Source organism: Eumetopias jubatus, unplaced genomic scaffold, assembly GCF_037043125.1.
Source record: "Eumetopias jubatus isolate StellerSeaLion01/CBP00866 unplaced genomic scaffold, mEumJub1_p1.0 scaffold_7, whole genome shotgun sequence".
Taxonomy (NCBI): Eukaryota; Metazoa; Chordata; class Mammalia; order Carnivora; family Otariidae; genus Eumetopias; species Eumetopias jubatus.
In genome coordinates, this window is record NW_028274813.1 from 11,138,610 (window position 1) to 11,152,420 (window position 13,811).

The following is a 13,811-nucleotide window of genomic DNA, read 5'->3' on the forward strand; positions in this document are numbered from 1 at the left end:
CAGTTCCCCGAAGGAAGCAGGATGTCGCAACGAGCTTCAAACTCCGGGCGTCCCGCGCTGCGCTCCCCAGAGTGGAGAAGGAATAATGCGCGCGCACTCGGCTTGGACCGCTGCCGGGCCCACGAACCCGCCTCTCCGGCCCGGCCCGGCCCGGCGCGCGAGCGCGCGCGCCGCGAGCCCATGTGACCGCAGGCGCGGCGACGGCGGGGAAGGGCGGGGGCTAGGGCCGGCTCCGCAGCGCCGCGCAGGCGCCCCAGGGCCGCGCCGAGCCGAGCCCCTCCTGCTCCCTCTAGGAGTCAAAATGGCGGCGAGGGGAACCTGGAGCAGCCCTGGAGCCTGAACCACTGACAGGAGCGGAGAGGGCGGCGGCGGCGGCGGCGGCGGCAGGAGGAGGATGGCCGGGGGTGCTGGCGCCGGTGCGGACGGCGGTGCTGGTGGCGGCGGCGGGAGCGATGGCCGCGGTCCCAGCGGCGGCAGCAGCAGCAGCGGCGGGAGGAACCTCCGGGGTGAGTGTCCCTCGGTGTCTCTGAGGCTGGGAGCCGAGGCTGTGCCCGGCGCGGCGCGGGGCGTCCCGGCAAGGAAGGGGCTGTGCCTAGGAGGTGGGGGCGCCGGGCTTGGGCTGGGCCGCCGCGGGGGGCGCCAGGCCGCCGGCAGGGAGAGGGCAGTCGTCGGTCTTAGGCTGAGGCGGCGGCGGCGGCGGTGGACTGACCGGTGCCCGTGCGCTCCCAGGGGCAGACTGGGCTGTGCGCCGTCGTCCCGGGGGCAGAGGCGCGAGGTGTGGCGCTCGGGGCGGGGAGAGCAGCCCGAGGTGGCCGCGAAGGCGGCCTGGCCGGCTCCGGGATTCGAGGGGCGGGACCCGCCGCTCCCAGGACGCCGGGAAACCGCTCCCGAGACTCGGACGCGTATTTACCCGGCTGCGGTGCTGCGACCGCCCCGGGGTGGGCGTGAGAGCGGCCGGCAGGAATAGGGGAGGGAACAGGCCTGCGGACGGCTGCGCCGGGGAGGGGAGAGAAGTTAGATCGTCCGGGTAAGTTACTGTTCCGGGATCAAACTGGAATTGCGTTTTGACAGGTTGGGAGGAAGACAATACCTGGTGTTTGATAAAGGAGTCTGTGCTTGGAGTATTTGAATGGCTAAAAGCGTGAATTTTCAGTGCCTTATCATTTGCACAGCTGTTTACTAGCCTTACCCCGAGGATGAGAACTTTCTCACCGTCTTTTTGGAGAAGCTCTGGGGAGTGTTGTTTCTGCTTTGAACTACAATAGCACCCCTTCGCATACCAGCACAGATAATACAGATAATACCGGATTAGGCCTAATTTACAGAAGCAGTCTTGGTTATCTTTACCAGAGTAATGTTCCTTCTGCCAAAACATCTTATTGTCATGAGAAAATAGGCATTTTTACAGAATTACTTAGTTTTTTTTCAACTAACAGAATCTTTTGTCTCTGAATGGCATCTGTTTCTTTTAGATTGTTGAAATACATTACTTTCTTCCGGAAATGTGGAAGAAAGATTTGAAATAGCAAGAATCATACATGTTAATAGAAGCTGTGATTAAACTTGTCCTGGAATTTTGGAGTCAGAAAACCTTTAGAGATCTGGTATGACTTGTTTTAAAGCTGAGAAACTAGGCCCAGGGAGATGAATGACTTGCTGTGGGTCCTACAACTGGCTGGGGATTGGGCCAAAACTAGGATCTGGGCCTCCCTACGCCCCCATTTAGAGAGCTCTTCTCACCAGACTTCTGAGCCTGTTATTCCTCACTGATTGCATTCTTCACCACCAATACTCGTGCCCATCCCTAGGTCTTTGTGCGGTAAAGTTGAAAGCAGAAATGAGAAAGCGCCTCACTCTGATTCTGACAGCTACCCTCAGTTACCACAAGTAACTGATGAGATTGTTTTCCCTAACCTAAATTTAATAAAACTGACATTTCATTTTGAGTTTTCATAGGCCTATAACTATATTTTCACCCAGTTATAGGCATGGCTCATTCTTGCATGCATTCAGTAAAACCCATACGTAAGTCAATATTCTGTCCCACAAAGCCTAACTATTCTGTTCTGTGCCCCAATACCAGCATTTAAACAAGTTTTGTATCAGACTCTGATTTTAAGATTTAAAACACCCATGTTTGCTAGGTTATACTGCCTAGTTTCCATGTATTTTCTTATTGAATTACAGCAGTTTTCTTTGTTGTGTGTCACAGATTAACCTTCAGAAATGCAATAATGTCAAATGATTCTGATCATGTTCTAGTCAGTGAAACGCACATATCAAAGTTGTACCTTGTGTTCAGTTACCCTGGTGATTATTGAAAATCTGCTTTGTGTTTTGCGTTATTAGTTGTGAGAGGAGGAAAAAAAAAGTGTAATATATAGACTTTGCCCTCGGGAAAGATAAGATGTACCCTTATGAGTCTAGGAGACAATCTAGTACATTCTATTAATACAAAGAATGCTGTAGGTGTTCTGGTTAGAGGGAGATGAGCGAGGCCTCAGGAGTCTAAAGAACTTCCTGGAACACTTGGGACTTGAGCTAGCCTATGAGGGTTTAGATTTACAGAGATACTGGAGCAGTTACTCTGTGAGGGAAAAGCGACAGAATATGATGTGGAGGTTAGATTTGGGGGAGGGGAATGGAGGGAAACTAGGATGAGCTGGCAGCTGGATTTGGGAAACTAAAAGGAAAAAAAACACACAGTTGGAAGGATATCTGTCTGGAAGGGTTTGAGTACTAGATTGAGGAGATTTGGATTTTTTTTTAAGATTTTATTTATTTATTTGACAGAAAGAGACACAGCAAGAGAGGAAACACAAGCAGGGGGAGTGGGAGAGGGAGAAGCAGGCTTCCTGCTGAGCAGGGAGCCTGATGTGGGGCTCCATCGCAGGACTCTGGGATCATGACCTGAGCCCAAGGCAGACGCTTAACGACTGAGCCACCCAGGGCCACGAGGAGATTTGGATTTTCATCTTCTTGGGCAAGATATGGGGAGCCTTTGTAAGATTGGAAGCCAAATATTAGTGTGATAAACCAGCAAGATGAACCTGTCGGTGATCTACAGGTTTGAGTTCGAATGAGGAGAGAATGGAACGAACCAGCGATGACAGTAGCTGTTGCAGTTACCTAAATAGGAAGAGATGAGAACCTAGGCTAGGATAGAGTCCGTAGGAAGGATGCATGGCAGGTGTTGTTTTTGTTTTTATTGTGGTAAAATGTACATAAACATAAAATTTGACATTTTAACCAGTTTTAAGTGTATAGTTCTGTGGCATTAAATACATACACATTGTTGTGCAACCATCACCACCTCCCATCCCCAGAACTCTTCATTTCTCCCTCCTGAAACTCTATACCTATTAAACACTAACTCTCCATTTCCCTTACCCCCAGCCCCCTGGCAACCATTACCTACTTTTTGTTTGTATAAATTTGACTACTCTAGGTACCTCATGTAAGTGGAATCATACAGTCTTTATCCTTTTGTGACTGGCATGATGTTTTTAAGGTTCATTCATGTTGTAGCATCTGTCAGAATTTCCTTCATTCTTAAGGCTGAATGCTATTTCATTGTAGGTATGTACATCCATTTTTGTTCATTTATCTGTCAGTGGATACTTGGTTTGCGTCCACCTTTTGGCTGTTATGAATAATGTTGCTATGAATATGAGTGTACAAATGTCTGTTTGAGTCTGTGCTTTCATTTCTTTGGGGTATATACCCCCCAAATTTTACATTCCCACCAGCAATGCACAAAGGCTCCAATTTCTCCACATTCTCACCAACGCGTGTTGTTTTCTGTTATTTTGGTAATAGCTATTCAAATGGGTGTAAAGTAGTTTATCATTGTAGTTTTTTTTTTAACTTAATTTTTTTAAGTAATTGCTACACTCAACATGGGGCTCAAACTCACAACTACGACCACGAGTCACATGCTCCACCGACGGAACCAGCCAGGTGCCCCCATTTTAGTTTTGATTTGTATTTCCTTAATGTTTAATCTCTTCTTGTGTGTATCAGCCTTTTGTATATCTTCTTTGGAGAAATATCTATTTTGCTTGTTTCAGCAGCACATATACTAAAATTGGAATGATACAGAGAAGATTAGCATGGCTCCTGCGCAAGGAAGACATGCAAATTCATGAAGCATTTGGACTGTTGTGTGTCTTGGTCACTTCATTGTGCACAGTACTTGCACAAATACATGAAATGATTAAACAAACACTTCAAGGATCTGATTACTGGTGACTGAGGGCACCATATTTTCCAGATTCTTCAAATACTCAGTAACCATTAATTATTTGATGTTTCATGCCATATTGTAATAGTATTACTAAATTTTCTACTTTCAAAAAAAAAAGGAAATACCTACTAAGTTCTTTTTTTTTTTTTGAAGATTTATTTATTTATTTGACAGAGTGAGAGAGCACAAGCAGGGGGAGCGGCAGAGAGAGAGGAAGAAGCAGGCTCCCTACCAAGCAGGGAGCCCAGTGCAGGGCCATGCAGGGCTGGATCCCAGGACCCTGGGTTCATGAACTGAACCAGAGGCAGACGCTTAACCAGCTGAGCCACCCAGACGCCCTGCTATTAAGTTCTTTTACCATTTTTTAATCTAGTTGTTTGCTTTTTTGTTGAGTTGTAGGAATTCTTTATATATTCTGGATATCAATCCCTGATCAGATAGAGGATTTGCAATATATGTGCCATTCCATGCATACCTTTTCACTCTGTTGAGTGGCCTTTGATTCATTTTGGTGAAGTCCAACTTACATAGTTTTTTTGTTGTTGTTGCTTATGTTTTGGTGTTATATCCAAGAAATCATTGCCGAATCCAAAGTTACGAAGCTTTCTCCCTAAAAAACTCTTACGTTTAGGTCCTTGCATGCAGATATCCAGTTTTCCCAGCACCATTTGTTGAAAAACTGTGTTTTTCCATTGAGTGGTTTTGGCATCCTCACTGAAAATGACTTGATTATACCATGCAAGGGTTTATTTCTGAACTCTCTATTCTATTGGTCTGTGAGTCTGTCTTTATGCCAGTATCACATTGTTTTGATTACTGTAGCTTTATAGTAATTTTTGAAATCTGGAAGTGTGAGACCTCCAACGTTGTTCTAATTCAAGATTGTTTTGGCTGTTTGTGGTCCTTTGAGATTCCAAATGAATTCCAGGGTGGAATTTTCAATTTTTGCAAAAAAAAAAAAAAAGCCATTGGGATTTTTTTAATAGGGATTGCATTGAATTTATAGATTGGAGTGTATTGACATATTAGGTCTCACAGTCCATAAACACCAGATATCTTTCAATTTATTTGTATCTTTAATTTCTTCCCACAACATTTTGTGGTTTTCAGTGTAAAAATCTTTCATCTACTTGGTTAAGTTTATTCCTAAGTATTTTATTTTTTTGATACTATCACAAATAGGATTGATCTCTTAATTTCCTTTTTGGATTATGCATTGTTAATGTACACAGCTCATTTTTGTGTGTTAACTTTTTATCCTGCAGCTTTACTGAAAGCATTTATTCTAACAGGTGTGTGTGTGTGTGTGTGTGTGTGTGTGTGTGTGTGTGTGTGTAATCTAGAATTTTCTACACGTAAGATAATGTCTTTGAACAAAAATAATTTTACTTCTTCCTTCCAGTTTTGGAAGGAAGAAGTGCCTTTTATTTCTTTTCCCTGCCTAATTGTTCTGGCTAGGACTTCCATAAGTATATTGAATACAAGTGAAAATATACATCCTTGTCTTGTCCTGATCTTCGAGGAAAAACTTTCAATCTGTGACCATTCAGTATGATGACAGCTGTGGGTTTTCCTTTATTGTATTGAAATAGTGTTCTTATATTCCTGATTAGCTGAGTGTTTTAGCAGGTATGTTTTAATGAAAGAGAAAAAAACTCAGTTATGGGTGCTGAGAGTGTCTCTAGCCTGGTGACAGAGAAAATTCTGCTGTCATCAGCAAAATAACACGTTAATGCCCAGTTGATGTTTTAGGCATCATCTGTGTACATTTGCAGTCATGTTTTGGCTGAAGAAAAATAGTACTATAGTTAATTCAGTAGGGAAGACTGACACTAATCAAATAATCATACAAATATATGCCTGAATAACTATAGTATGATTTTGTTCACAGCTGTATTCCCAGCATCTAACATAGTGCCAGGCACACAGATGCTCCCTATAGTTATTCATTGAATTCAGAAGCAGACTCTTAAGTCTGCTTTAAGCCAATAAGCTAAAAACTGTATTTTTGCTTATAATTTTTTAATGGAAAACATTTATTTTTATTTTAAACCATCTTCCCTGTTAATCCAGTCTCGGTACATTGGTAACCAAACAAAATCAGACTTCACCGCTGTAAAAACAAACAGGTAAGTGACTTTTTCTAAAACAAGTGTCTTTAAAAGTGAGGCAACATCTGGTGATTAACATAACAATAAAAAAATTAAATTAAAAAAAATGAAAAAAAAAAGTGAGGCAACATCTTTCAAATTGATGATAGTGGAAGTTGGTTATCAGAATCCAAAATTTCAAAGGGAGGCATAACTTAGAAGAAACTTTTCAGGTGCCTGTTGGCTCCAGATTTATAATGCATTTCAAATATTCAGTACCTAGTTTATTTGCAAAACAAGTTCAAAATTCTTTTAATGCAAACTGCAGTGGTTTTTAGAATCCTTTGACAGTCTGTAAATTTGACATTACAAATTGAGTTTTCACAACATCCTCACTATCAAATAACATAGAAACTTCAAAAATGTATAATGTACTGCTAAGTAAATTGATAGTGAATCCATGTAGTGAACATTATGTTAAGGTTGGAATAAATAGGAATCACTAGAGCATCCTTTACATCACAGGATTCAAAAAAGTTTTTTGTGGGCGCCTGGGTGGCTCAGTCATTAAGCGTCTGCCTTCGGCTCAGGTCATGATCCCAGGGTCCTGGGATCGAGCCCCGCATCGGGCTCCCTGCTCGGCAGGAAGCCTGCCTCTCCCTCTCCCACTCCCCCTGCTTGTGTTCCCTCTCTCGCTGTGTCTCTCTCTGTCAAATAAATAAATAAAATCTTTAAAAAAAAAAAAAAAGTTTTTTGAGCATTGTTGGAGTTTTTAGGTAGAACATTGGACTGAGAATCAAACCTCTGTTCAGATTCTGACTACTGCTTATAGATTTGTGATTTTAAGCAAACCATTTAACCTGTCTGGGGCTTAATTTTCCGTGTGTGTGTGTGTGTGTGTGTGTTACACAGAAATATACAATGTTTTACAAAGCAGCTTTGCCATCTCCTGTTTGCTATTCAATTCTTTCCCTTCCTGTCACCACTTCTTACCAGTGAACTGTTTATTGAACAGCCTACCAACGTCTCTGCCATTTGTTCTCCACTCTTCCGTTCCTTCTCTGTTCTCTATATTGCTACCACATTTGTTTCTTAAAAAAAAAAAAATAAATTCAGGCATGTTATCTTCCTACTTAAAAAACCTGTGTTGACTTCTCATTACTTATAGGATAAAGTCCAAGCTCACGAGAGTTTGTAGACCGTGTCCAACCTTAGATTTCCCATCACTCCAGCCATACCAAGCTGTTTCTTGTTTCCTGTGCTTCTGTTTTTCATGTGTTTATCCCAGTGCTTGGAGTTCTTTTTCTTTGTTATCCAGGAGACTCTGAGATGATTCATCACCAACTCCAGGGGTAGATTTTGATTACTCCAAGCTAGTCAGTTCAAGACATTTCCCTGTAAACTGTTATTTGTCCCAGTCAGATTGAAGGGAAGGAGACATTCTATTTCTGGGGGAGAGGACTTTTTCCCTTATTATATATAAACAAGAGAATAGATGACCCCAGTTGCCACTGGCAGCTGTCTTGTGACCACAAGGGATGATGAAGCATGCCTGGAAGATGGAAGATCAGAGAGAATGAATGTACGTCCATGATAACATCATTTTAGACATACTGTACTGGGGCTTGGGGCTTTCCCTTCCATGGGATTTCTCCACCTGACAGATAAATTCCTTATTGTTGAAGCCATTTCTTTGGAGTTATTTGCATCAAAAGTCTCCTCATTCGATACAGTCATGTTTGTTCTTCAAGACCCAGTTCAAATATGACCTTTACCAGTAGTCATACACTCACTCCCTTAGTGCTTTGGCCCACTCTTCCAGCCCTGTTGCACTCTACTGTAATCCCCCACTTGCTTGTATGTCTGACTCCTCCACATAACTCCGTGTACTTTGAGCCAAAGCCTGCAGAATGGAGCACAGTGTCTGCTGCATTATAGATACTCAGCAATGAGTTGTTAGTTTGAAATAATAACATGAAAAAGGGTTTTGTAAACAATTTTTAAATAAACATGAGATATGTTACTGTCTTTTAACTAAAGGGAAATGGAGAATTCAGTTAGACTAGATAATACAAAGTGTTCTTTGCTTGTCCTTAATTATTTTCTAAAAATGTTCACGTAGATAAAAAGTTTGACAGCCTCCTCTGGCCACAGTCCCTTAAATTTTATGAAAGTCTTACTAATGTTGGAGTCCTGGAAGGAGCAATAATGAATTGTGTTGTTACTGTGCAATTTCCTTCCTTCCTTCTTTAGGATACTTGAATTCCAGAACTTCAAGTATAATATGTGTATTTTTTACCTATATTTTGAAAGTATATTCAGGTCTGTTTTATCTTGGATTTATTTGTGAAGTGTTCTTTAGAGAAAAATTCCATAATGTGCTTCATAAGACCTAATTATTCTTGTCTTCAGACTTTCCCAAAATATTTCTTGCTTGCTTGAGACTATACATGAGAATTTTCTGGTAAGCAAAAAAAGCTTTGTGGCAGAACTAGATGAATTGTAGCAAATGTTAGTAATAGCTTATGACAGAGAAATCTCATTATAGCCTTAATTACAAAGTCATAGTTCTGTCACATGCTTCAACAATAAAGTCTGACAGAAAAGGAAGGATGGGCAAGGAGAGTTAAAATTCCTGTCTCAGTATACGTCACCATTTATTGGCTTGAGTCAAATAAATTAACTTCACCATAGTAATTTGTAGTTACAATAGGCACCCCCCTCCACCTTGTCCACAGGGGATATGTTCCCATACCCTTAGTGGATGTCTGAAAGTGCAGATAGTACTGAACCCCATATATACTAAGTTTTTTCCTATATATATACATACCTGGGATGAAGTTTAATTTATAAATTAGGCACACTAAGAGATGAACAACAATACTTCTTGGCCAAAAGGCCAAGAAGTGATCAACAACAATAATAATGGAACAGTTTTAACAATATAATGTAATAAAAGTTAGGTGAATGTGATCCCTCCCTCTCAAAATATCTTACTGTACTGTGCTAACCCTTCTTGTGATGATGTGAGATGATAAAATAAATGCCTGTGTGATGAGATGAAGTGAGGTGAGTGACCATAGGCATTGTGACGCATTAAGCTGTTTACCTTCTGACAATACACACTGCGGAGGGTGAACCCATGGTTAAGGGGAGATGACTCTAGCTATGCTTAAAAATTATTTTTAATAATTGAATATCTCTTTTAATGATTCTTTTACTGGTTTAGATTTTCTTAACCTATTTAGAATGATGATCTATGAGACTTCCATAGCGACTATTCCTAGGTTGTTCATGACTCCTCAGAGATTATCTTTTTTAAATCATTTAAACAGGTAAGAGATAACAAATTTCAGACCATGTGAGATATACATTTATAAAGTAGGCATTTTATTTAAGAAGTATTTCATAACTAGAAACTAGTTATGAAACTGAGAATATATAGTTTCATTTTATTATCAAAAACACAGATACCTCCCACCCTAAAGTTAAGCTATGACTCTCTGTAGTAGAACCAAAGTTCTAAGAACCAGGCTCATCTCATTTCTTTGCATTCTTTCCCTCAATTTCTAGTTTAAAAATTCTAATGGTTACACTTAAAAGAATGTTGCATAGATTAGTGGAATGTGATGTACTTTTATATTCCTTTAAGAATGCATTTTTAATAGGAAATAAAAGTATCAGCAGGGGCCTGACAGCTGTTTTGAATTACAATAGGTTATATTAGAAAAAGCCCACATGGGCTTAATAAGATTCTCCTAAGCAAAATTCTAACAAGTAATCTCTATTTGCAGTAATACCATGGAATTTTATAGAAAAATGCCATTTTAAAAGATATCTTCATGGTAACTACACTTATCATGGTGAACATTGGGTAATGTACAGAATTGTCAACTCACTGTGTTGTACACCTGAAATTTAATATATATGTGAGCCATACCAAAAAAGATATCTTCATTTAATATACATAAAAATGTTTTCTGACTTGACTTTTTTGGTGGTGGTTGGGTAGGGGAAATACTGTTTTTATTATGTGATCTTGAGCTACTAGCTATAGGTCCACACTTTTATTTATAGTTTGAATTTCCAAAAGTTCTGAAAACCATTTTTTAGGGAGACTCATTTGATGGCAAACACTGATATGACCTGGATTCATTTGGCATCTAAACTATCATAGCTTAGTTTATTTTTATTTTTTTTTAAGATGTTATTTATTTATTTGACAGAGAGAGCAGGAACACAAGCAGGGGGAGTGGGAGAGGGAGAAGCAGGCTTCTCGGCGAGCAGGGAGCCCGATGTGGGGCTCGATCCCAGGACTCTGGGATCATGACCCGAGCCGAAGGCAGTCGCTTAATGACTGAGCCACCCAGGGCCCCTATCATAGCTTAGTTTAAATATTTAATATACTTTACTGCAAAATGTTAATTTGGTAGATTATGGGGTGCTATGCTAAACCTAACTGGGAGGATTTACATAATTACAGTAAATAATCCACATACCATATTACTTTCTTGGAGAAGAAAGAAAGAGGAGGGAAAAAGTCTGCATTTTAGAACATATCTAGCTCCAGAGGTTTCTACTTGATAAGGGATTGTGGACCTGTATTCTGAAGAACACTTTTAAACTGGTAATGGACATTAAATATATTTTTTAATGTGGAACTAAGATTGAAAGACAGTATAGTGTGTAACACTCAATAGTTTAATTCTGTAGATAAAGTTTAATTATAAAAAATGTGGGGAGAATATATAAAAAGTAGAATAAACTCACTAATTGCCTCATAGGTTTAACTGTAATTAAACATATATTACTTAAAATTAGATGCTGGAGTAGAGAGATAGTAGAAGGAAGTTACTAGCTAATTTCATTATTGCTTCTATTAGGGAGCCTTTGGCTAATAGCCAAAAAAGAGGGAATTTGGGGTATTATATAGCAGTATTAGTAAAGGTAACTTTTTATATGCCCATCTGGTCCCAAGATTATGGCCAGAAGGATATCAGGGTCATCAAGAATAATTTGGAGGTTGCCAAGGACCTGTTTTAGAGTGGTTTCAAGTCTGAGCCGGAACTCTTAACATTTGGGGGGGTGTGGGTAGGGAAGTTACCTATCGGGCAGGGAGGGGTGAACTTAGAGTAGACAGGGAGAGCATCTAGTCTTTGAATATATCTTATTTTGTGGTTTTGACTTTAAACCCATCTAAATATTTTACAGAATTATGTCACAATTAAGTTAAAAATGCAATGCCTAAAAATCAAAAGTAACATAAAACTTAGCAAGTGTTCTTCCAGGTAGTGATACACAGAGTAAACTACTCCAAGTGACTGACATACATGGTAATTTGTAGGATATCTTGGGTTGGGTAATATCCTAAGAGTAGAAAAAAATTGCAAAAAATAAACGTAAACTGATTTTCTTTATCATATTGTTGATGGTAGAGAGTACTGACATTTTAACTCTCAGCTGTTGCGTGTATACTGTGAGATAAAATAAATGAATAGTTATGTAGGCAGCATTGAGAATAGGGTTTTGGCATATAGGAAAGGAGAAACAGCTGAAGGATCAATGAGATTAAGTAAAAACCCTACAAATCTGAAATGAGTTGGAAGCATCAGTATAAACTCATGTATTTGTTTGTATCTGTGTACGTGCTTATATAGCTTTGTGTGTATAAAATTACCTATCTCTGTGTACTAAAAAGGCACTTAGCTCCCATAGCACCCAGATTGTGGTTTCTCAATACCATTTCCCTCTGAAAGAAATTAGAGCTTCTTTAAAGAGATGGTTGGGGGGCATCTGGGTGGCTCAGTCGGTTAAGCATCTGCCTTCTGCAGGGTTTTTCTTTATTACAGGGTTTTTCTTTATTACAGAAATTGCAAAAGTATCTTCTGCAAAGGAGGAAAAAAGCAAGTAATAGGAAGGAAAATAGAGAAGAAAATAGAAGTATAGTCACTAGGGTGGTTGATACTTGTTATTGTTCACCAACAATGCAGAACACTGGAGATAAATTTAAGATCTGTTATTTAATCTTAATTGAGTAATGAAATAGAAACTTTAGCAATTTAAGACTTGAGTAACAAGAACATAGAGTTTAAGGAAGACATGGCTGTTCTGTTTGGAAAGGTTGGTGTAGGACTGAAGACTTGAGATACTTTCTTGTTGAGACAGAACAGTAGATTACAGATCAGAATGCCTAGGATCCGGGCGCCTGGGTGGCTCAGATGGGTAAGCGTCTGCCTTCGGCTCAGGTCATGATCCTGGAGTCCCGGGATCGAGTCCCGCATCGGGCTCCCTGCTCCTTGGGAGCCTGCTTCTCCCTCTGCCTCTCTCTCTCTCTCTCTGTCTCTCATGAATAAATAAATAAAAAGTTTTTTTAAAAAAAGAATGCCTAGGATCCAGTTTTGGCTCTGCCATTTTACAGTATATTTTACTTTGGGTAAGTCGCTTCACCTTTCTGCCTTCCCTGCCTCATTCAGGGATCAGAGAACGAAGCCTGTCCTGTCTACGTTGAAGACTTGATATGAGAATAAAATGGATTACTGTGTGAAAAGCACTTTGTAAACTATATGGTCCTCTTATAAGATACTCCCACTGTAGTCATTAAAAGAATATAAAGAAAGGAAAGACATTGCTTTTCTGTCTGTTTTAATGGAGATTTTTCCCACTTACCTTTTTTTAGTTGTGGTTAAAAGGGGCGCCTGGGTGGCTCAGTTGGTTAGGCGTCTGCCTTCAGCTCAGGTCATGATCCCAGGGTCCCGAGATCGAGCCCCACATCGGGCTCTGTGTTCATCGGGGAGTCTGCTTTTCCCTCTCCCCCTGCTTGTGCTCTCTATCTCAAATAAATAAATAAAATCTTTTTAAAAAATTGTGGTTAAAAAATATATGTAACATTAAAATATGTATATATGTATATATATATGTATATATAATAACATTTACTGTTTTAACCAGCTTTAAGTGTACAGTTGTTTGGCTTTAAGTACATTCACATTGTTGTATCAGAATTGCCTTCCTTTTAAAGGCTGAATTATATGTTATGTACCATTTTGTTCATCCATTTATCTGTCTAATGGACACTTAGTTTGCTTCCACCTTTTGGCTATTGTGAATAATGTTGCTATGAAGATGGGAATACAAGTAGCTGTTCGAGTCCATTTTCATTTTTTTAATAGCCAGAAGTGAAATTGCTGGATCATATGATAATTCAGTGTTTAATTTTTCAGGAATCAGTGCATTTTTTTTAAAAATAATTGCTTTATTGTTTGTGTATTTTGAAACATCTCAACAGAGTCTCATACTTAAGGCTGTATGTATACTGTAATTCAGGCGTCTTTTTTTTTTTTTTTTAGGAAAATTTTTTTTCCCTCCCAAATACTAGTGCAGTTTTTATTTATTTATTTATTTATTTATTTATTTATTTATTTTACTAGTGCAGTTTTTAAAACACACTCTTCTATGAGGCTTAGACTATATCCAGT

The 13,811-nt window shown here is 39.8% G+C and overlaps 1 protein-coding gene and 1 non-coding gene across 2 annotated transcripts in view; both read left to right on the top strand.

The window, feature by feature from the left end:
* The first annotated feature begins 299 nt into the window (after nucleotides 1-299).
* Nucleotides 300-13,811, top strand: part of BTBD7 (BTB domain containing 7) — an 80,162-nt gene continuing 66,650 nt past the window's right edge. Inside the window, exon 1 of the mRNA XM_028098613.2 lies at nucleotides 300-506. The gene's annotated coding sequence lies outside the window, so the exon portion shown is untranslated. The remainder of the gene's footprint in view (nucleotides 507-13,811) is intronic.
* On the top strand, nucleotides 4,058-4,164 carry LOC114208960 (U6 spliceosomal RNA). Its single transcript, XR_003609200.1, has one exon. It is a non-coding gene; the product is annotated as a U6 spliceosomal RNA (small nuclear RNA).